Consider the following 24298-nt stretch of genomic DNA (forward strand, 5'->3'; position numbering starts at 1 on the left):
GGGTGCTTTGATGGAAATTTTTTTTCTAATTTTATTTAGAGTCTCTGAACTTTTTTTACCTATTAAAAAATAAGCACTTTTACTTTTATAATTCTTAAAAAATATTTAAATACTGTTAAAAATGGAATATAAAGGTGACAGCGCTGTGGCTTAACAGGTAAAGCTGCCGTCCGTGGTACCAGCATCACTTATGGGTGCTTGTTTGAGTCCCAGCTGCTCCACTTCCAATCAAGCTCCCTGGTAATGCACCTGGGAAAACAGCAGAGGATAGCCCAAGTCCTTTGGCCCTTGCACCCACGTGGAAGACCCAGATGGAGTTCCGGGCTCTTGGTTTCGGTCTGGCCCAGCCCTGGTTGTTGTGTCCATTTGAAGAGTGAATCAATGGATGGAAGAGCTCTCTAACTCTGCCTTTCAAATAAATAAATCTTTTAAAAATACAATATAAAGAAATAATGCACAAAACTAATGACCAAATATTTTATTTCCAGTACTCAAATATGGAACAAAATAATGCAAACTGTATCAAAAGTCTAAACTATTTAATGTTTTGACTCGGTAAAGGAAGTAACAAATCTGAAACTTTCTGGAAGGAAAAAAGAGAGAGACGCTTTATGCCCAAAGACTATTTCTTTATCTATTAGTTAAAAGACTGAAAGCAATGTAAATGTTCAAATTATGGTTCATGCTCGGAATGGAAATTTACAGACCTACTAAAGAACTGTTAGGAACAGGGGGAAGCGTCCCATAAAAATGCTAATTAAAAAAAAAAAAGGGAACAAAATGGAATACCCTGCAAGACTTGAACTCTGTAGAAGAAATGAGGAAAAAAGACAAGGAACTATCAAATCTCAAAGTTTAAGGCTAGGACCCTGCAGCCTAGCCCTTTACACGTGTTTTGTTATAACCATATGCTTGAAAAAAAAAAAAAAAAAAAACAAAGCTGAATTATCTGCCAATATTGCAGAATAGAGCATTCAAAGCTCAAAACCCGCACCCCACAAGACAGTAATCAAAGCCAGCTAAGAACTGTCTCCTTGCGCTTTCATGGTTCTCACCTTTCCTTGTTGGCACCCAAACGGGGACAGGTTTCAGTTGCCACTCACCATTTAGAACGTCACAGCTGTCTCTACAATACAATGAAATATTTCCTAGGTCTCTAGGGACAGCACCAAGACAAAAGGCAGGTCAGGCCTGCCTTGTCCACTTCCGTGGCTTCCGCGGTTCCTGTTTGGATCTCAGCAGCATGGCTGTGGCATGCATGAAGACAGCACGTGAGGGCTGAAATGCTCCCAGAGTGACCCATGAGTATGCTGAGGCTGGCCTTGGGGAAAGGCTGGGTTGGCTAAGGGCTAAGCCGGGCCAGCAGCTGACGTCTGCACATCCACAGAGCTCTCTCACTGCTCACCTGCCAGCACTCTCTCAGTAGATCTCATTACAAGACGAGTGTTTCTTTGTGAAAAGTGACCCCCACCCCTGAAAACAAAACACTAACTGCTGGCACCCAGAGGAGGCAGGAGGAGTCAAGTGGGTCAGAGAGCAGAGGTACAGACAGAAAACGGGAGCCAGGAGAAGCACAGACTATGGGCCCCGCCAGTGGCCCCGACCTGTAACCTGACTTCACCTTCCATGGATTCTACAGCAGTAAGGAAACGTGATTCATGAAACTGTCTCCTTGGATTTGATTGCCTGAGGGAAATAAAAGTCAAGGTCACAGTGGTTGCCAGGAAGGGTCTCGGACACATCTTTCCTGACTGCCTCCTAGCATCACCACTTGCGCACGGACACAGGGCACCTGCACAAAGTGTGTATCTACAACTGCTGCCGACTTTGGAAAACAAAGTCTCCACACAGAACTGATTACAGAACCTAAGTGGCTGTGCAAACCATCAGACGAGAATATCGTTTTACACCGCGAGCGTCCTTGCTCTCGTCTCAGTACAAGCATGCGCTGGAATTTCTCCTGCGGGACACAGTGATGAGCAGGGACGAGCCCTGTCTCCACAGCTTGGGAAACGATCATCTTCAGGAGGCACAAAGTCTTACTCAGGCTGTTCAAAGACCTCCTTCACTGAAGACACAGTAGCGATTTGAAGCCTATTAGCCCAAGATATTCTCACAGGTGTTTAATGGAAGTCACCACTAAGTCACCTGGGAAAGGCAACAAGGTGAAATAACCCAGCCTTGGCTCTGGAGGGTGGCTTGAATAAGTAACAAGCAATGCTGTGCATCACCGAAAAGTAACATCATTACATCATTACACCTGCTGCAGAGTGGATGAAGAGGAATCGGGTGTAGACCATGGTACCCCTCCCCCATGTCACTCAAAGGCAGGGGCACTACTGTGTATTGATCAGTTGCTTAACCAGGACCTGGCAAAGAAATGGCACTGAGGGCTGAGCCGGTCAGGAATCACATTTCAGGCTACTACCACTACAAAAAGGGCAAGGAGACTGGACGCTCACCATCAAGAACTTATACAGGACCACTCAGGGCTATGGAAGAAAAAGACAAAACGCCATCACCTCTCAGTAAAATTCAATGGCAACAAAAAGCATTTCAGACTTAAAGTAAATAAAAACAACACACTGCTTCCCAGTGATCAGAAGCAATGAAATACTTCATCAGAATGACCTGAAACGCTTTTCGTGACAGTTTGGTAGGATTTATAAAACAAAGCTACTTGGTTTAGGAATCTTGTGCTATTATGAAGATATGTGCCTTCATCATCAGATCAGATCAGCGAGGCCAAGGTAACGTTTACCTAACACTACTGCAGGCACAGAGAGCTCAGTATCACTGTACCCATCTCACGGGGAAGGAAAAAGACTGCCGCTACCCAAGTGCACATCCAGCGAGGGGGAAGTGGACCTGACCCGGCCCCTTTACCACATGACAAGCTTTATATACTAGAAACGTGGGATGGTAAGAGAGGACCTCAGAAAAATCAGCTTACTGAACGATTGGCCATTATGTTCTGGAATTTTCCTACCTAACATGTAGAAAAGGTGCACACACTCAGTCTCCAAGAACTAAAACAGCAGCAGCAAAAACTCAGATCAGCCTATACGCGATGCTTCAGTCACAATTCAGTCCCAAACTTGGCATGTCCTTCACCTCTCCAAACGCTTTCTACCTCACTGCAAGGAAAAGGAGCTTCAGCACCTGGGAGGGCCCCAGTTAGTCCCTCCCTCTCCCTGCTACTGAGCATGTAGGCCGTGTCTGCACCGGAACTATTCAGAACAAAGTTGCAAAAATCAGTTTAGTAAAGGGAGAGATTGCTCAGGTGTGTACATTTCCCAGGAGGTCATCAGGGCCTGGAGGTGAGTCAGAGGGCCTCCTGCGGACTCTGATACATCCCTGGAGGTGGACTTCCCACCAAGCTAAGAAGCCACACTGCACATACGCAGCAGGCAGGCAGGAGCCACCCCATACACCGCTCTCTGTACACAAACTTTATTTTCTCTTTAAATTCCTAGTGGTGGGAATGCCTGACTAACGGACAGGGCGCATTTTTGAGGCTTTTGATGAGTAATATGAAATTGCCCTCCTGGAAAGTTAGAACAATTGAAACACCCACCAGCACCATTTGAAAGTGACAATTTCCAAAACCCTCCAGTTGGCTGGATTTGTTTTTAAAGAACCAATTCCCTATATGGTCATGAGTTTTAAAAATAGTGGGACTATTGATAAAACACATCTAGAAAAACTGCAAACAAGCTAGATTTTCTAGACAAATGCTAGATTTTAAAGTATACCAGGAATCTTCAAAAGTTCATGGTAAATGCATATTATGAAAATACTATATGTAGATTTCAATTTTTTGCACCAAAATAAGCCTATCTTTTAATTCTATTTTCTATAAATTTTTTGAATTATCCTCATATATATTTTCAAGTACAAATTATAAAACTTCAATGACACCAAATACCAAGACTGAACTGAACAAGATGGCTACTTTAACAAGGCCGCAAGCTCATGAAGCCAGGCTCAGACAGGCGCCCAGCTGGAAGAAGACACTGCATGTTCTGTCTGACTTCAGAGTTTGGGTTTTAACAGCAATATGCTCTATTATTTTTTTGAATAAGAAACTCATGAAACTGTATATTCATTCAAATTTTCTAAGTATTATCTAATAGCTAATGTGGCAACCGAAAGTTCTCAAAATTCTTTTACCTGCACGCCCACTATGGAGTAGGCACTGTTCACATACATGGAGTTCCTACCTCCAAGGAGCTGCTGTTCCAGACAAAGCCTGGTCAGGAACCACTACAACTCTGCAAATCCCAATGTCTCCAGGTCTAAGAGGTTGACCGGATGCTCTGAGGGTCCCTCAGGACTCTCCAATCCCATACTCTTTTTGGTTTTGTTTGAATGCTGAATTTTCTATTACTTACAAGAGCTTTTGCATTTTGAGCTCCTTGAACTTCTTAGACAAAATCAGAACCAGGCTTCCCCACTCCTCCCCCCACACAGGTACCTTCCAGGAATAAATGTAGGATGAAACCCAAATCTAACAGTGTCCTTGGAGAGAATTGGACACGTTCTGGTGGTTTTACTCCTGCACTGCACCATAACACTAAGGCGTGAACCCCAGTGCAGTGGTGGGTCTCCAGGCCTCGAACCCTGGGACAGTTGGCATGTAGTCCTGTGCAACAAGCTCCATGCCTCAGCGTTGCAGTGCCCTCGGGCCACAGCACTCAAGTTCTCATAGTGGATTCTCGCCTCTTTCGGGCTTACTTCCACCCCCAACACAATGGCACGCACCATTCTGTCTACAGAATGTCCTCAACTCCCTGACCTAATTTGCATTTCTAATCTTAGAGCTGGGAACCACTGCTTCTGTCACCACTTGTTATTTTCCACCTCACATTCCCACCGCCACCACCATTCCGATTGTCCTTGGATCGGGGTCTCTTTGGAGAAGCCTGCTCCACTCTGGGAAGCAGCTGGAGGAAGGCAGAGCAGGTCTCCTAGGGCTCAGAGGCATGAGGGCGGACACGCGGGCGGACACACACACACACACACACGCGTCCAGGAAGCACCACTGCCTCCTTGCGGCCTGTCAGGACTCTGCCACATTTCTCAACTGCACGCCCGCAGCCAATTCTTCCTCTCATCTAACCTCATACACCAGAAGTATGAGTAAGAGCCAAGGTTCCTCCACGCTGTGCTAAAGCACACGAAACTCCCCCCCCCCCCCAACTTCCAACACAAAACCATAACCACAGCTTTACTCACTTGAGCAGCACTGGCATGACGAGCAATTGGGATGGACGTCCCTGTTTGTTGTCATTTCAGACGCTCTAAGACAAATCTGCAATTCCTCTTACAGCTCGCAAGACTAAATTGAAAGTCCAGTGCCTTGACTTTTCCTTGAAAATGCTTGATACATATACATTTAACTTCAACATCTAAGCTGCTAAGTCTATAGCAACCCATGACATGCTTCTGCCGTGTACCCGAAATGCTTTTGCTACAAGGATGACGACAAAAGGACAAGGCTTTTTAACTTAGGATTGATGCAGTCAAGAACCTGCCCATTAACGCATGGAGCCAAGAGGGAAAGCTGGAAGAGAAAACTATCTATCATTTAAACAACTTATGATGTCCAGGTACCAACCAATTAGAATAGGAAATTAAAAAAAAAAAAAAAAGTTCTCAATTCTGCAAAATCACGAAACTCCTGATAGCAAAGAAAAGCCCAGAAGTCATGGACAAGAGGAGAGTAGCATCTTATTAGACATCCGTAACAACTGCCTGACCTAAAACACACTTCCCCAGCTTTCAATTAATATAAAGGAACATATATTTAGAAAGAGAAACAGATTAGAAGCTGGGAAGAGGAAATACCACAAGTTCCTGATACTCCCTAAAATAGAGCAGGCACACATTCCTCCACTGGGAATAAAAGTACCTGCACAGGGCGCGAACCTTGAACTGCTCCTTGTGGCCTGTCACGTGCCCAAGGGAATTAAAAGTCGCTACACAAAAGAGGGCATCTTTGAAAACTTTGCACTTAAGCAAAGGGCTCCTCTCCTGAAATCAAAGGTGAAAATGCTGACTGAACCCCTCAGAAATCACTGTAATTTACTGGAAAAGGTGTGTCTTGAAGGCTTCACACTTCAATTTCATGGAAGAGCAACCAAGAACAAACTGATTTAAAGCAACAATTTGAGAGAAAATGTGGGCAGTGCACCTGATTAGGCAATGCCAAGGGCCAGAGCCTGGCTGGACAGTTCAGGTGAGAGACTCCTCAAATCGGCTGGGGTCACCCCATCTGAAACCGTAGCCCCCGCGCTGTGGCTCCCAGGCCTATCCAAGTCCTTACCCTCACCTGCTAATGCCTCCCTTACTGCTCCCCTTCTGCTCACTACCCAGTTCCCCCTCTAAGATGGGAACTCGTCAGGACAGGGCCAGCCTGTATCTGAGTCCCCAGCGAGTTCCCTGGAATAGTAACAGATGGCCAATAAATCATTACTTACGAACAAATACACACAATATTAGCTGTGTACAAAAATGACCGGTAGCAAGTCACAAAGGAAAAAGACAATATTTGATATGCTAACAGATTGAATCGGAATTTTTTTTTAAAGTACATTTTTCAAAAGATCATTGCTTACAACCATCAAGAACAAGCATAATGGAAATATCAAAGCTCAACATTGGCTGATATTCAAACTCTGAAATGCAGTAGGCTCCAGTCTAGCATAAGCAATACTACTATAGTTTACTCTGTTTTTAAAGGTGCTCTGAGACCCCAAATTTCCATTTAGAAAAAATAAAAAGCAAAAGGCGAATATTTTGAAAAAGCATTCCCTCCCCGCTTTAGGTGTGCAGCCATTCTGCACACTAAACCACAGGGCTGACCAGCCACAGGAGGCACGATTTTAGTCCAGGGAACACAGCTGATCCCACAACCAACCGCAGGAAAAGTATCAGCCCTCTCTCCTTGCTCAGAAACATTTCATGTCCTCCAAATGTTCTTACAGGCCATCTTGAAACTGTGTATCTGCTCCCTTCCTAAGTGGTTACTGCAGCTGACCTCAGCTACTGCCCACGGTGGCTCCCACTTCACAGCAAAAGACACCAGAGGTGCCCCCAGTGCAAAGAACAAACAAGGTAGGCTGCAAGGGAGGGGCTCGGTTTCCTGCCCTGCTGTGCAAAGAGACAAGCTATGGCTGCCCGCCCTCTGGGAGTCCCTGGAATCCACTTAAAAACCTCAAAAACTAATGCCTGACAATAATTTTATAGCAAAATAATAGGAACAACCTACATGAGTCTCAATACAAGAGAGGTTAAATAAATTATGGCTCGTCCTTAATGGAGTTCTCAGTAGCTGTTAGACGATGAGACAGCTCTCTTTGGTACCAATAGGAACTGCCAGGATTTAGTGCTGGGGGGAGGGGAGCGGGGCAGAAGTCAGTATACAGGATGTCCTGATGTGCAGAAAGACAAATAAAGAGGACACAGAGGGACGGTTTGTCCAAGCATTAGGCTCCGTCTGGAGAGACAGGCACAAGGAGACAGTGACCCTGTCTGGGCAGGAGAGCTGGGGGCTGAGGGCCGGTTGGGACCAGCGGACCTGCTATGCTCTCATGTCATACCCTTGGGCGCTTCTCCAGTGCGAACACACTGCCTGCCCCCCCCCCCCATGATAATTTCTAACACGTGTAACTTCTACCCTTACCAACATACTCAACCAACACCACCCTTCCATGCAAAACTCACAAAAGTGGGTTCCCTCCCCCAGTGCCTGGTTCTCATGTGTGTGGGGGGGGGTCAGGTCTCCCCTAACGACAGGGGTCCTCAGGGGGTCCTCATGGGATCTCACATATTGCAAAGCCAGTGTGCCCCAGCCAACTGTTGGAGGAAAAAGAAACAGCTGCTCAGTTCACCTTGAAAACACACCTCCTGCTCCAGCGGAGCTGCAACCTCCTATACCACAGTCTGCGAACGAACAGCTTCCACCTGCTACCTCGCCTCAGAAACAAGAGGGACAGTGTCCTGTTTATAACAACGCCGACTATACTTAGCCCGCCTTCCCCTCGCCAAGCTTCGACAAGGAACCTTTTCTGATATCAGTGAAATATGATTTCAGATTTGCAGCAAAGTGACCACGGACGGGGAGGGGCAGGCACCGTTTGGACCTAACAGACACTGGGACTCTGCATCTGCCGGGGAAGGAGGGAGGTTTGCTTCTGTTTCGGGATCATTTCTGGAGCCACTGACCAAATGACAGCGCTAAGTCACACTAATCTTACTCCAAGCGAATACTTGAAAGACAAATCTGGAATTGAAGACCCACAGCTTGGAGGGCAAAGTCTAAATTGAAACTTCTGTTGAAAAAAAAAAAAAAGAGCATCTTAAAAGAGCACCTTAAAAAGAAATGCAAAGAACTTGTTTTTCCTACCCAGGGCGTTCAACAACACGCTTTGTATCAACACTGGACTGCATTAAACACACAGAGACACGCGCGGAACACAGGCACCCGACTGCACAGAAAAGACCGCATGCGATTTGGGGGACCCGACGGTGGGGACCAGAATTTCACTACCCAAGCCCACGCGTGCGTGTGGAGGCGTCCGGCTCGGTGCTGCCAGACAACGTTATCAGACACAGCATCGTTCACGCAGCCCAACTTTGACCGCCGACACTTTGGGTTTAAAACGACCACAGCGCCTCCGAGTAGAGGCACATTACAAACACAGGCAAGCCCCCACGCACCCTAAGTACGGGCAGGGGCTAGGAAGGGATTCCGTGGGGCTCGGGCACGGGGACACCTCACCGCTCGGCGGGCCCCTGTGCCACAGGCAGCAGATCTGCAGGCTCCTTCCCAACGCCCAGGTGCCCTCCAGCCTCGCACCTCGCTGCCCCAAAGTCCGCGCGGCCCGGGAGCCCGCACCCGAGGGGGCGCCGCACGACCCCGGGCAGCGCTGCCCGGAGCGCGGCCCCCACTCGGCCCGGGCCGCGGGCGCTCGCGGCGCCGCGCGCCCTCGGGACTCGGCTCCGGGCTCCGAGCCTCCCCGTGGCCGTGCCGCGCCCACCCGCGCCCCAGCACTCACGGGCCGCTCCCGCGCCGCTATCTCGCCATGCCCCCGCCGTCCGCTCGGCCGCCGCCCCGGGGCTGCCCGGAGTCCGCAGACGGCCCCGGGCTACAGCCGCGGAGGAGAGGGGGGCCCCCGGCACGACCCGCCGCCGCCGCCTCGGCTCCCCGCTCCGTCCCAGCGCGGCGCCGCTCCAGGCGGCCACGGGCGAGGGGCGGCCCGCTGACCTCCGCGAACCCCACACGCCGCAGCCGCCGCCAGAGCCGCCGCGAGGCAACGGGAACAGCAGCGGCCGCGGCGGAGACGCTCCAGCCCGGACTGCGGCGCGCGGGGGCGGCGCCTGCACGCCGCTCGGCTGGGGGCGCCGCGGCCCGGCCCCGCCCCCGGCCCCGCCCCGCGCGCCCCCGCCGGAAGCCCCGCGCGCGCGCGCGCGCCTGCTCCCCCGCGGGGCCGCCCCTGGGAGTCGGAGCTGCGCGGCCGCGCGCCGAGGGTGGTGCCTGGGCTCCAGGCTCCGGTCGCCGGGCCAAGCTCGCCAAGGTCGCGAGGGAGCCGGGGTGAACGCAGCGGCCGGGCCCGGGCCGGTCGTCGCCGAAGGCCGGGCCGGAGCGCGCGGCGGCCCTGCGGGCAGCGCTGTCAGTGCGCGCTGCAGACCTTGCCTGCTTCGGCCGGCTCTGCGCTGGGACGCGGGCTGGGAGCGGGGCGAATGCCTGGCTGGGAGACGTTGCGGGGCCCCTGATCTAACCCCCGGGGGAGGCGGCGGCGCGGGTCACCTTCCCACTCCCGGAGCGCCAGGGCCCGCGGGTGCATCCTGGAGCCATCCAGTCCTGCCTCCAAAGGCGTGGCGGGCTTATTTGCGCAGAGAAGAAACGGGTCCCTTAATGGGGCGAGAGTTTTCCTCGGTGCATTGTCTCCATTTCCGCAGTTTCACTTGGCCTCGGAGTTCTTCCAGCGGAATGCACCCGATCAAGTGAGCTGCAGCGCGTTTTGGGGGGCGCGAACTCGGCGGCTGGAAGATGTTTACGCGCCGGGCCGGACGCGTTTGATGGCGTGATTAATTTTTGCAAAGTTTGAGCAGTGTGCCAGAGAGAGCCCCTGGCACGCAGAGCCGTGGGACTGCGCAGACACACCTTTCAAGGGAAGCGGTTTGTGTGTTTCAACTGTGATTTACTGGATGCACCAGCACCAAGGTCGACGTGTTTTTTTTGTTTTTTTTTTTAAGAAAAAAAAAAAAAATCTTGGATGAAATCCCAAAGCAAATTTGCAGACTGGCAAAATGAAACTAATTTTCTAAAACAACTTTTCCCCTCTTGATCGAAAAGTAGATTCCTTAGAGGAAAATACGTTGTTTGCACAGCAAGATACAGGTGGGCGCTACGGACTCCCAGTGGCCCACTCTGATATGTGCGTGTTTCCAATACTGAAACCAAACGCTTCCTGTCTGTCCTGGCTGGGAAAGCGTGTTTGTATTATGTGCACTTGGAACCCCTTTCAGATGTACCCTGCTTTTTGTTTACCCGGTTCTGGAGCTCTTGATGGTTTGGAAAATTTACCATTATTCATACTGGAGAATCCTGTGAAGCTCAGGCCCTAAGGCCCACGATACTTGGAGGGTCCCCACAGAGATTTCCAGCTTTCTTATCAAATCCAAAGGGGAAAAAAAAAAACACTAGCACCCATTGCCTCCACACACCGGATAATATGCCTGGCATTATCCATTTCCTGTCTCAGTCATGTCAACACACCTGTGGTACTGCTCTCACACCTAGGGGCCCATGAAGGCTTTGTGAAGCTTGAAATGTATACAATTTGGGTGGTCTGCTTTAAAAATAAATAAATAAAGCATGCCCAAAGAGCTCTAGCACCACCCAACACAAGGGAAAACTGCAGAACGTCTCCTTGGAAAGAGACCTCGGTCTCAGCTGACTGTGGTTAAAATATTTTACTTAGACGAATTGTATAAAAACAGACCACCACGTGAATGTATTGCTAGAAAAGATTCTTGCCCAGAAGTTTATGGGCTTCCAAGAAAACCGTCCCCTAATGTATCCACATTCTATAGGTAAGACACTTAGGAATTTGCCATAGCTTCTAAGGAACACCATTATTTTATCCATGTAAGACTAAGGTATGGTTTGAAGAGTTGTGGTATACACACTTCTTCATAAGAAAGAATAGATTCTATATTTCCATAAAGTAATAGGTTTTATATGCCATAAAGCAAGGACTTTAAAAATATATTACCAATATTTGGGCCATAACCCGGTTTGGGTTACTTGAGATGGTTTTATTGTCTATGTTGTCATTTTGCTTCTCTATTGCATGAAAATATGAATTAATCAGTTTGCATTCTTAAAGAAATTTCAGTTCAATTCCAATTGCCATGGGTTGACAGCATTTTTATTTACTTTGTCACAGAGCAGTCTATTTGTCAACACTGTTTTAAGTAATATTTACTGTTTGTGATTTCATGACATGTTGCAAAATTAGCATCAGGATGGGTATGCGCTCTATTTATGCTTATTAATACAGAGGCTGCCACATAGCGGGTCTCCCTCCATTCATGTTTGTCAAATAAATAAAAGAATGAAATGGAAAGATCACATAATTAAAAGAAAAATTGTGGGTTATCTAAGAAGCTAAAATTGAACAGGGATGAAGCAGCAAGATGCTGAGCCGTGAGTACTTGCTGGATAAGCAGAACTGGCTTCTTTATTAATTATTTGTGCTCTTCTCCCCAGCTATTATTCTGCTTTTCTGTTTTGGCCATTTCTTTTCTTTTTTTTTTTTCTTTTTGTGATGAGATTCCATAAATGCAAAATAATGCTAAGTGAAACGATAAGCAGAATCACATCGGTAATGAAAGTTCTGGAAATAAAAGGCTCTGCTCTTTAAAAGGATCACTCACAACAGCAGCAAACTTGAGATGCTAGGGGTTTGGTTATTAAATTACCAACATCCTGACCCTTAAACAGACTTCTGTGGCGATGTGATCTCATGTGTATAATGTTTATCCATCAGAGAGCATGATATGGCCGTGTTCCTGGAAGAAATTTTGGAACAGAATACAAATCTACAAATTAAGCAAAGTTATTAACTTTTAAGCCTGACTGATAAATGTAGGTTTAAATTGGTTTATTTAGAGCACAGTTTTGGACAAGAGTCAAAACTTTAATTAGATCCCTATAACAAGAAGACATATGAGAGTAATTAGCTAATTTTCTCAAGATTTGATGGTCTTTACCCAGAGTGGTTGGGAATGCTATTTAAGGGGCATGAAAAATGTAATAATCACCATGAAAGATAGGATCTGCCCAGAGTTCTGTTTAGAATATTCTCATTCAGATAAAATGATTGCAGGAGTGTTATGCAAAATATTTTTGGTAACTTATTCTATCCCTAGCATGGCCCCAACAGGACTGCATTTTGTTTGTCTTTTGTTTATTTATACTGTGCCTTCTCCAAAAGGGACTTAAGGTGGTTTACAATGGAAGACAAATATTTACCCCCCGCCAAAAATTTAAAAAAAAAAAAAAAACGGCCAAGACAAACAATAGTCTTTGAGCACAAACTTAGCTCCCAGCTTCCTCGTAGCAGTGAAATAGGGAAGTGAGGGTTTTTACGACTCTCACTGTCAAGTGGAGTTTCACTTGGGAGAAAGTCTTTCCTGGCCCAAGCTGTGAGAGGAATTTGTCAGAGGGGTCAGCATAGGAGAAACACCTATGTGAAGAGGGACTCCAGGCAACAATAGTTTGGGCCTTCTTTTCGTGGCAAGCAGAGCTACTATTTTTTTTCTAGTGATGACTGAAATTGCTATTGTTGAAATTCCATCGCAAGACTCCTATGGTTATTTTTTAATAAAGCCAAGGATATAATAACAACTTTTGGTTGACCCAGTTTCCTTCTGTACCAAAAGGGTAATTAAAAGCACCAACCTCCGGCAGGTGCTGTGATACAATGGATTTAGCCACAGCTGGGATGCCTGTATCCACAGGTACGCTGGTTCAAGTCCTGGCTGCTTTACTTCTGACCCAGCTCCCTGCATCGCGGGAGGCAGCAGGGGATGGCCCCAAGGATGAAATGAGTTAATTTCTGTAAAAATCATTTATTGCTGTGTCAAATTTACCATAGTTTCCTTCAACCAGGGGGTATGGATGTCTCTTTGGTCCTCCTCTCTTGGAGGCTTTTTATTTTTATTTTTAATCATAGTCCCACCTCGAATTCCCTTTGGAAGACTGCATTGCATATGTGCCTGACACAAAGCCAGCAGTAAACATCCTCTGTGAATTTTATTATGAATATGATCTCTACCACCACTACTAAATCTCAAAACAAATATGGGCGCCTCCTTCTGGCGTAGGGATGGTGGTAAGGTGCTTAGAGTGGAGGGGCCGTCAGGGGCTTCACTGCAAACCCAGAAGAAGTGGCCATCACCCACCCCGTCCTCTATGCCAAGGTCACTCAAACCTGGGATTTCAGGAGCCCTGACTAAAGGGCACCCCCCCCCCCCAAGCAGACTAACATGTACTTGGCTCCCTGGGTCCTGGAGGCATGTCACCTTCAAGAATCTTACTCCATGTCCTATACAAGAGGTCTTCACGAAGTTCATGGAAGGTGGGTGTGTTGAAAAAAACTACACCTGGATTCCACAAGTTCTTGGACCAAAATAAACTTACCTTTGAATTGTGTTTTTCTGAGAACTTTCTCAGGGGCACGAGCTCCTGGGAGAGTTAAGTCTAACTCACTGCCTGAGCCAGAGTGCCTTAAGGGGTGGGGGTGGGGTGGGGAAGGTGACCCGAAGCACCTGGCACATGGGGGAGCCCCTGGAGGGGGCACAGCCTTCACACAGCTGCCCTGCAGCCGCCCTCCCCTCTGCTCTGTCTGGCACCCCCATTTCCCATTCCCTCTCCTGCCTCTCCTCTAGTCTCCACCCACACCTCATTCCTTGTCTCCTGTCTTACATCTTTTTGCCGCCCCCCCCCCCCACCTTTTGCTCTACCTAGCATCCTCTCCGCGGTCCCTGCTCCTGTCCCCTCCCCTCCTTATCTAGTTGTTCAGAGTCATTTAAGGGCAAAGCAAAACATGAAAATGAATGCTGCCTTATTTCCTAGGGTCCATCGCAGACCCAGAATCCTGTGCTAATATTCTCAGTCGAGCTAATGGATCCCGCAGAAGAGCAATTTACTCCATTCTCAGTGGTGATGTTAAGACCATTATTTAATTTATTCCTACAGCTACTGCACTCAGTGCATTGCCAGAGGCATCTTGTACAAATGGAGAAAGAAGCCAAAAGATTAAGGGCTTGAGCTGAGGTCCAGCCAGAGGTAGTGGGGTGGTTCGAAATTGGACCCCAATTCCTTAAATCCTTGAATATATTATTCTAACTAATGCACTTAATCCACAGCCTTCAATATTCTGTGCAAAACCCCAAAAACCTAAAACTACAGGACAGTGAGTTTTTATTTCAGTCTCTGGCTGGAAAGAGTTTTCAAGGGTTACACATTTGCCAACAGGCATAATTCAAGGTCTCGGAAAAGTTGGATAGCTGAAAAATAACAAGTCGGTTCAATAATTAATTTGAGTAACAGTAATGTCCCCAGGGTTTCCTTCTGGTGCCTAAGCTGTTACCCTGCCTGGGTCTCCTAGTGGAAAACAGAAGTGGTTTTCACCAGGGGAGCTCTGGTAAACAGAGACCTTTCTACTGACAGCTTCCCCACTGGAACGCAAAGTGGCTGAGGCCAAGCCTCTCACAGGGCACAATAGCAGCCCGGGCTTTCTCTTCTGTCACTTGCTAAGAATCTGGGTTTCTTACTGTTACTTAATCACAGAATCTTATGCTCACAGAGCTAAAAGAAAACAAAACAAAACAAAACAAAAAAAACCTTGCCACTGCCTAAATAAAGGTGCCATCCAACTCAAACTCAGGTGCACAAGGGAAGCCAACGCTACTCACCTAAACGGGCCTCACCTGGACTATACCAATTAGCCTAACTAACCACATTAGGTTTCCCCTTATCTAAGAAAGATAAGCATAGTGGTGCAGTTCACGCTCAGGTGAAAAATTTAATGTGAGGATTATCTGGTTGGAAACACAAACAATCCCCCTGCTAGGTGCTTTCCATACTCTATAGCTATTATTCCTGCTTTCCAAATGAAGGTGCCAAATGCCCAAGTAGGATAAAGATTTGCACCAAAGCTCCAGCCTGTTTAATTCATTATACACAGTTATTACGACTTAATGACTTGGAAGACCAGTGTGGGACTCAGAACATAGTCACTAGGTAGCATCAGTGAGCATGTATTGAGCACCTATGGTATGCCAGGTGCTGTGTACTATCTCATCCCATCTCCTTATAACACAGGAAGTGTTGTCATCTCTATTCACAAAGGAGGGGTTGCATAACTAGCCAGAGGCCACTCTTGACAACCTAGCGATCCAAACCAGCGCAGTCCAGCTGCAAGCCCACACGGCTAACTCCACACTGGGCGCCCTATGCCAACTGTCAGTGCTGGCACCTAAGCCTCTCCTGCCACTCCTAGTTGTAGGAGCTTCGCAGAATTTAGCCTCCAACTTGCTGCTGTAGGGGAGGCTCTGGCAAAGCTGACTTTTGACCGAACGTTATACAGACTCCGCCACCCTCTGCATCTCTGTCGTCTCAGTCCAATTTGCCTCTTTCCATGGTCTCTGTTGGGGTGAATGGAACCCTCTCTTTGTCACTCCTGTTGCAGGGTTTCATTGCTCTCCAAGATCAGATGACTTGCTGTCCTCCTGGGTGTTGACTGAATTCAATACTATGTCTCTACAGCCCTCCTCCAGCCTTCCCCAGGTAGCTCTGCTCTGCATTGAGACCCCAGGAGGGGATCCCCACATTGCAACTGACCTGTGGCTGCTACTCCTATCATCAGCTTGAAAGTGTCAACGTTCAAAAACCCCCAAGAGCCAGGAGCAGCCCCACATCCTGCCATTGGATTAGAGACTGTTCTGTTTGCTTGTGCCTTACAATATCTTGATGTTACAAAGAACAGGTTAGGAAGGAGTTTTTTTGTTTGTTTGTTTTTGTTTTTTTAATGAGATTCAGTTATTGAGTCCCAAATTTTTAATCCATCTGTTCCTCTTTAGAAATAAAAGTTGTAAGCTAAAGAACAAAGCATATCAGTGTCCCACGAATGAGGTATTCAGTGCTTATTTAAGAGACATCAGTGAAGATTATTCAATAGAGATTCCGTCCCTGCAACTGATAGAAATGCAATTCTCACTGGTTTAGGCAAAAAAAGACAAAAGAGGAAAGACCATGAAAAAGATCAGAAAATCCTAAATGTCTCCATGAATACAGACAGGCAATACCTTTGTATACCCACAGAAGGAGAAATGAGATGATGTGTACACGAAGCATAAAGTAAGATAACAATATTCCCCTGCCATCATTATCAGGTTTCTAAATTCAACAAATATTGAGTACCGATGCCATCCAAATGCTAAGGATACACCAGGGAGCGAAACAAAGCTCTTATTCTCATGAAGCTTACGTTGTAAGACTCTTTCAAAGCATGGCCAGAACGTACTGTATTAGCGTAAGGTGTCAAAAACAAGAAAGAAAGAAACTGTTTTAAAGTTAATGTTTTTTGGGCTGGCACAGCAGGTTAAAGCCCCAGCTTGCAGTGCCGGCTTCCCACACGGGTGCCAGTTGTAGCCCCAGCTGCTCCACTTCCGATCCAACTCCCTGCTAATGTGCCTGGGAAAGCAGCAGAAGATGGCCCAAGTGCTTGGGCCCCTGCACCCATGTGAAAGACCCAGGAGAAGTTCCTGGCTGCTGGCTTCAGATCGGCCCAGTTCCACCATTGCGGCTACTTGGGGAGTAAACCAGTGGATGGGAGACATCTCTGTCTATACTTTTTTCTATAACTCTGTCTTTCAGATAAATAAAATAAATCTTTTTTTAAAAAGTTAATGTTTCTGTAGATCCCTGTCGTAGTTGTTGTTGGCTTCATAGCCCTGGATACAGTGTTGAACCTAAATGCTTACCACCTCAGCATTTGATTTCTCAATGGCCTAAAGTTAATTACACCTCATAAAACTATTAGAAAGTAACATATGGTATTCAGCCTGAGAGGAAATGTCTCTTGATTTGAAGCCCCTTTTAAAAGTTAAAATAAAATTTGTGGACCTATCAATTGATTTAAAATCTACATTTACTTAATTTCATGTATTTTCTACTTGATATTTAAAACAGAAAGGAACATAAAGAATGGATTTTTTTTCCCCCTCAGCCACTAACAGATCTGCATAATAACTGTTTATTCTTAGTTCCCTGTTTTTGTCTCTCTATGCTCTGGTTCACTATTTTCCAAAGGCATTGGGAAAGTAAACTGAGTTTCATGAAAAAAGAGATTCTCTAATCAACGAAGACTGGGTAACACTGAGTTAAATAAACCCAAATCACTTTATAAGTTTTATGCCTTTATAGAGCTCTAGTTCCTGTGGATCTTCAATAATACAATATGCTGTGATGTGCTGTGACAGCATAATAGATGGGAAGACATGTGCCAACATGCATTCTGCCTTCTTTCAGTAACAGCATCCTCATTGTCCTTTGAAGCAACCTCTCCCCATTCTTAGTCCCTGAAGTCTGGTGGAAAATAGTCTTGGTGTGCAGCCTTTGCCAATTTCCAGAGTGTAAATGCCCCCACCATGGCCACCAATTGCAAGCTAGCACAGTGGAAGCATTGGATGGAGGAAGCCCCAGGGAACACTGTGGCAGAGATAACTGGGACACAAGGATTCTGACCAATGATCCCTTTGGGCTCATAGCTAAAGCCAGATCAGCTCCTCAGGCCTGATTCCTCAGTACCAATTTTGCTTCCTTTCCTTCTTTTTGACAGACGACATTCCAAAAGCACTCAAACTCCTCCATACGAATCTCTATCTTCGAATCTGCACCCTGGGAAATTCAGCCTGCTTTGCAATCCCTTTAAGAGGGATTACAGACACTAAACCACAGCTGGGGACTTACGTAGGCCTATTGCAACCGAAGGTGAAAGGACATCAAAGATGGTGCCCTACCAGGATAGGCAGACGGACGATGGTCCACACCAGCATCATGTGTCCCCTGGGTGACGGTCAGCGGCTTCCTTGTTTCCTTTCTTGACCTCTACCACTACTCACCACACACGGGCCAGGGGTTGGGCTCCAAAGTCTCCCATTCCACACAGAAATCAAAAGTGCCTATCACACCAACCATGTTCCATCTCATCCGGGCCTCCTCATGCTTCCTGTGTTCCAGCCTCCCTGTCCTCGGTGTAATTCTGGAATATGCAACAATGTGCCTTTTCCCCAAGACATTCCCATGGCTCCTGTTCTCATTCCATTTAGCCCTCTCTCCTCAACATTCCTTCTTCAGGCGGCCTCCTCCCGCTACCCCATTTAGAATAGCAATCCTTGGCACTCTCTATCCTCTAAATCCACTGAAGGTTTTGCCAAAACACTTGCTGGAAACTCCACGCAAGTTGACATTGGCATCTTACTTACCTATGTGTTCATGTGTTGTCTGTTTCTCTCTCTAGAAGGGGAGTTCCAGGAAGTTTGTAAGAACCTTGCCTTCTTCACTCGTATCTCTGCTCAGAAACAAAATTTGTGCATTGCTTAATGAAAATTAGGGATATAGGAGTGTGTTTCCAGCAGCAAATGTGTTCAGTTTTGATATGTCTGCACAGCCTTTACATCCATCATAGATGTGGTTTAGAGGCCAGTTGTCAGTCAAGGTTTCTAAGTGCAGATAGAGAAGAGGGAGTTCCCCTGGGTGTCCACTCTCTGTGAAGTAAATGGGGGAGAATGAGATGGAACAGAAGTTCCCAAGCTGCTCTGAGGAATACTGGGTTTGTGCCAGGCTCTTTGAGATAAAGTATAGCATAGCATGGTTATATCCTTTCAATGAGACAAAAAAAATGTAAATAGAGATAATAAAAGAAAAATTAATATCTCACCAAAGAAAGAAAAGATGGGGTATAGAAAGGGGAGAGAGAAGAAAATGTTTATTGCCTCTTGTAACTGCAGTATGAAGTCTGGAGTTTCAGGCTGGACTGGTTCCAGGAACTTAAACAGTGACCCAGACCTGAGTTTTTCTCCATCTCTCAGTTCTGTTATTCTCCTCTTTGAGGCAGCTGCCCTCTCAGCCAGGCTTTTACCATGTAGATCGCATGGCAAACTATCAACAGACTGGGTTCCAGTTCCTCCGTATCAGCAAACCTAGTGAAAAATGTTGCCTCCTCCATGACAATTGCCAAAAAAAAAAAAAATCCAAGGAATCAGGCCTGAGGAGCTGATCTGGCTTTAGCTATGAGCCCAAAGGGATCATTGGTCGGAATCCTTGTGTCCCAGTCATCTCTGCCACAGTGTTCCCTGGGGCTTCCTCTGTCCGATGCTTCCACTGTGCTAGCTTGCAATTGGTGGCCATGGTGGGGGCATTTACACTCTGGAAATTGGCAAAGGCTGCACACCAAGACTATTTTCCACCAGACTTCAGGGACTAAGAATGGGGAGAGGTTGCTCCTCAAGGAAATTCAGCTGCAGTGCAGGGAGTTGTGGCTCTGACTGGCCTGACCCTGCAGAGCTATCCTAAGCTGTGCTGTGGTGTGGGCCTTCCTGTCCCCAGGAATGATGACATTGATTGTCACCACCCCAGGAAGAGGGCAGGATCAAAGGTGAAGGGGATGACAGTTGGGGCCTCTGTGTTGGCAGCATTACCAGTAACCTGGATAAGAAGACCTTTATTCCTGGGCGGGGGTGGGAGGTGGGGAAATCTAGGTACCATATCAGAGCACCCTCTGTATTATCCTTTTTGTGTTTGTCACTGAAACTAGTTATCTTTTTTACATTTGTCACTGTGACTGATTTAATTTTTCATTCTTCCTGCCTGGACCACAGCCCACCATGCTATTTCCAGGATTGCATTCCAAAGTAAAAGTCACATTGCTCCTTTTTACCTGTGCAATAACATGAGATGCCTTTATCACACATTCTAAATCTTCTAGGAGCCAAACAACATCTCCCTACTGCATGTCTTACATTCTGGGCAGACAAGGCTATTTGGCGTACCCTAAAATGCAGGGCTGGCATTGGGCACAGTGGGTAAGATGCCACTTGGGATGCCCACATCCCATATCAGAGTGCATGGTTCCAGTCCTGGCTCCTTTGTCTCCAATCCAGTTGCCTGCTAATGTGTGCACACTAAAGCAACAGGTGATGGCTCAAGTACTTGAGTCTCTGCCACCCATGTGGGAAACCTGGACAGAGTCCTGCACTCCTGGCTTTTGCCTGGGCCAGCACCCAGGCTTTTATGGGTATGTGAGGAGTAAAACAAGAGATGAAAGATCTTTCTCTCCTGTCTCTATCCCTATCACTCTCTCTGTCATTCTGCCTTATAAGTAATAAAGAGAAAAATGGAATTAAAAAATCAGCTTGTTTTGGTGCCAAGAAAATAATTTTTTTTCATATGTACTTTCCATGAACTTAGAAAAAAATCCCTCTATGTATGGATTTCAAATTTTTTTGCACAAAATATAATTTTTTAAATAATTAATTAATTAATTGAAAGGCAGAGACAGGTAGACAGAAATTGTCCATCTGCTGGTTCACTCCCCGAATGCCAGAGCTGGGTCAGGCCAAAGCCAGGAGCCAGAGATTCAATCCAGATCTCCAGGTGGGTGGCAGGGAACCAGGTACATAGGCTACCCTCTGCTGCCTCCTGAGATATGCATTAACAGGAAGCTAGAATTGGAAGTGGGGTCAGGACTTGAACCCAGACATCCCAATGCGGGTTGTGAGCATATGGATCACTACAGGAAACTCCTGCCCCTAAACTTTCCACAAACTTTTTGAGGTTCCCTTGTATTTCAGCTTCTATAATGGGTAGATGCTATCCTGAAGTGGCAGTAGAGGAGAGTGGTTCAGAGTAAGGATTCAAGTTTGGCTCTACCACTTATGAGGTCTCTAACTCTAAGCAAATTATTGACATTATGCCTCAACTTGCCTGTGAAAAGATCATCATCACATCCAGTTCACAGGGTAGAGCATTTAGAACAGTGCTGCCTCTTAGCAAGGACGTGTAAGCATTGGCTCCTGATGATGTCTAGAGGTTATTAGAGGACTTGCCCATGACACCAGTCCCCATGGGGGCCCATGGTCGTCAGGATGGCCACACTGGAGAGCGCAGCACTTGCTTGTCTCACGAGCGGGCCTTTGTACAGCAACATCCTAGGAAAATTGTTCACAGAGTTCTTGTTTTCCTCTTAGGAGCATTCTTTTAATGAGTGAGGATATTCTTGCAAAACAGTCTGGAATTCCGTGCTTTCCTGGGGCTCTTTCAATCTGGACTGAGAACTGGCTTTATAATGAAGATTCTGCTCTTTTCCAACGATGGAATAAAAAGAATGCACAAAGCAGCGTATTTATAAGTGAATAGATTCGCAGATACTTCTAAACTGAAAACAACCTGGGCGATCACCTTTCCTGTCCAGGAGACATAAAGACAGAGAAATTAAGTGACTCGCCTAGTTCACACAAACTTATCCCAGCTATTAAAAGACAAAGGTACTCAATAACATGACTCAGGTTTTTTTTTTTTCTTTTTCTTTTTTTTTTTTTTTGCCAAAAGATGCTATTTTCTTCAATATGTACAAGTTAGACAAAAATAGATCTAATTTACTAATCTCTGTAGAACAACAGCAAAGAAGAAATCTTGTTCATTTCTAAGACTTACTGTTTTATTTAAAATGTATTCTAGATTTGGCACAATATCTACTGGTCTCGAAATTACCTTTTTTTCTTTTTAATGAGGACAAATAGTTACCATAGTTATTTATCCAGTTCTGTATTCATTCATTTACTCAAAAGATGTTTGTGGAGTGGCTTTTATGTTCCAACCACTGAAATAACGATTGGAAACTTTTAAGATGAATAAGCCCCAGTGTTCTGGGATTGGCCCACATCTGCACAGTCTGTGTCCGCTGCGTAGTCTGAGGTCAAGCAACTTTAGAACAAGGGTTCAGGGTAGGAATCGATCTTCATTAGTCAAAGATTAAATATTAGTCACAAAGTCACTGTTTGGATTCAGAGCCAAGTTACCTGATGTATAACCAACCATCATCCATTGGTTTTAGAGAATGACTCTCTAAAAACAAGTAAAGAACATAGCAGTTTTCTTCTACCTCTTTCCCTTGACCCACTGATTGCATCCTACACAATCCAGGATCCACAAAGATGGCACTACAAATTTTGTAGCACAGTATCAAGCTATTATAACCCCATAGTAATGCACACATTATTGTGTTTCTACAGGATGCTAATAAGGGTTAGGTGAAAAAAATTCCATGATCAAATACATTTGGAAATTTGGGGATTAAACAACACCAGGGAGGCTTCTTTTAGTGTTTACTGTCCTGAGCCTTTAGTATGATGACATGCATCCTGACTCTCTAAGAGGAGAAGAAAGCATTCACTTAAATCAAACTAACCTGCTTGTGAAACCCTTGGTTTCCTATTCTTTGTGTTTTTTTTTTTTATTTGAAGAGTTACTTATTTATTTGAAAGACAGCATTACAGAGACAGAGGGAGAGAGGGAGAGAAGAAGAGAGGTAAAGGGAGATAGAGTGTCAGAGGAGGGGGGGATCAGAAGTGTAGCAGCCATGATGGGAACTGGAGCCCATAGGGGATGCTGGTGTGACAGGCAGTGACATAACCAGCAGTGTCACAATACTTTTGTTTTCAAGACATTGCCCATGAATACTTCCAAACCCAAAGTTCACTCAGTAAGTTTAAACATTTTTTTTAACATTGAATTGCTAACTTTACTTTTATTTGAAAGGCAGAGAGATTTTTCCACACACTGGTTCACTCCCTAAATGCCCCCAACCACCAGGGCTGGGCCAGGTCAAAGCCAGGAGCCCGGAACTCAGTTCGGGTTTCCCAGGTGGGTGGCAAGAACTCATGCACTAGAGCCATCACCCGCTGCCTCCAGGGTGAACATTCGCAGGAAGTGGAGCTGGAACGAATACCCAGGTACTCCAATGTGGGAAGCAGGTGTCCCAGCAGTATTTTAACTGCTGCGCCTGTCTTTTTTTTTTTTTTTTTAAGATTTATTTATTTATTTGAAAGGCAGAATTACAGAGAGAGGAGAGACAGAGAGAAAAGTCTTTCATCTGCTGGTTCACTCCCCAAATGGCCACAATAGCCAGAACTGTGTCAATCTGAAGCCAGGAACCAGGAGCTTCTTCCGGGTCTCCCACATGGGTACAGGGTCCCAAGGACTTGGGCCATCTTCTGTTGCTATCCCAGGCCATAGCAGAGAGCCAGATCAGAAGTGGAGCAGCTAGGACTCGAACCAGTATCCATATGGGATGCAAGCGCCACACGCTGTGGCTTTATCCAGTATACCACAGCACTGGCCCCTGTGCCTGTCTTTTATCCTGCTATAGTGTAAGGTGACTATATCTTTTTATAAATTATTATAGGGTAAATGACTCAAAATAATCTATATAAGAATCTTGCCTCTACTTGCAAATCATTACTAGAAATAACCCTCAATGTAAGTGCTACACCTATTTATCTATAGTTATTATCTATATCTACGCCTATTATCTATTGTTAATGGCAGATGTCTCTAATCTGTGGTTGCATTCCTTCTACTCGGGTCTGAGGGTTCAGCATCCTTCTCAGCACCATGCTTTGGGCAGGAGTTCCCAGGCAATGAAACAGCCTGCTAGTCTGAATTGGGTGTGTCATCACTGTCAACAGTAGCTCGGCCTTAAAATAAAGTGCTGTGTGCCAGGCTTTTTGTGAGGACTTTCACTAAAATCTCCCACTTTAGTTGCAATCACAGTGGCCCAAGACACAGTGATCTCTCACTGAAACATTGCAGTCACCTCCTATACTCCCTTCCGTCTGCACTAAGAAGTAGTCTAACATACTTACCTGGTCTGTAAGACTAGCAAGACTGGCTGATCTTGGGCTAGCTGATACATATGTTTTTCTATATCTATTTCCCCACCAGTAAAATGGGGATAGTAATAAACCCTACTTCCCCAGGTTGTTGCTACAAGGATTCAATGAGATGCTACACCTGCTAGAAATTGCTTAGAATAGAATTTGAGGCATACCACTCAACAGATATTGGCTACTGTCCCTAGAATGGAAATTGACTTAAAAAACTAACAATATCATAGCAAAAGGGAATTAAATAAGTAAAATACAATGTTTTGCAAGT

At 46.0% G+C, this 24298-nt stretch overlaps 1 protein-coding gene across 2 annotated transcripts in view; it reads right to left on the reverse strand.

Annotated features, from left to right (window-relative positions):
• LIFR (LIF receptor subunit alpha) overlaps positions 1-9186 on the reverse strand; it is a 69428-nt gene extending 60242 nt beyond the window's left edge. For both annotated transcript variants that reach the window (XM_062211680.1, XM_062211679.1), the window contains exon 1: positions 9063-9186. The gene's annotated coding sequence lies outside the window, so the exon portion shown is untranslated. The remainder of the gene's footprint in view (positions 1-9062) is intronic.
• Between the last annotated feature and the right edge of the window lie 15112 nt (positions 9187-24298).

The sequence above is a fragment of the Lepus europaeus genome, chromosome 15 (genome assembly GCF_033115175.1).
Source record: "Lepus europaeus isolate LE1 chromosome 15, mLepTim1.pri, whole genome shotgun sequence".
NCBI classification, from domain to species: domain Eukaryota; kingdom Metazoa; phylum Chordata; class Mammalia; order Lagomorpha; family Leporidae; genus Lepus; species Lepus europaeus.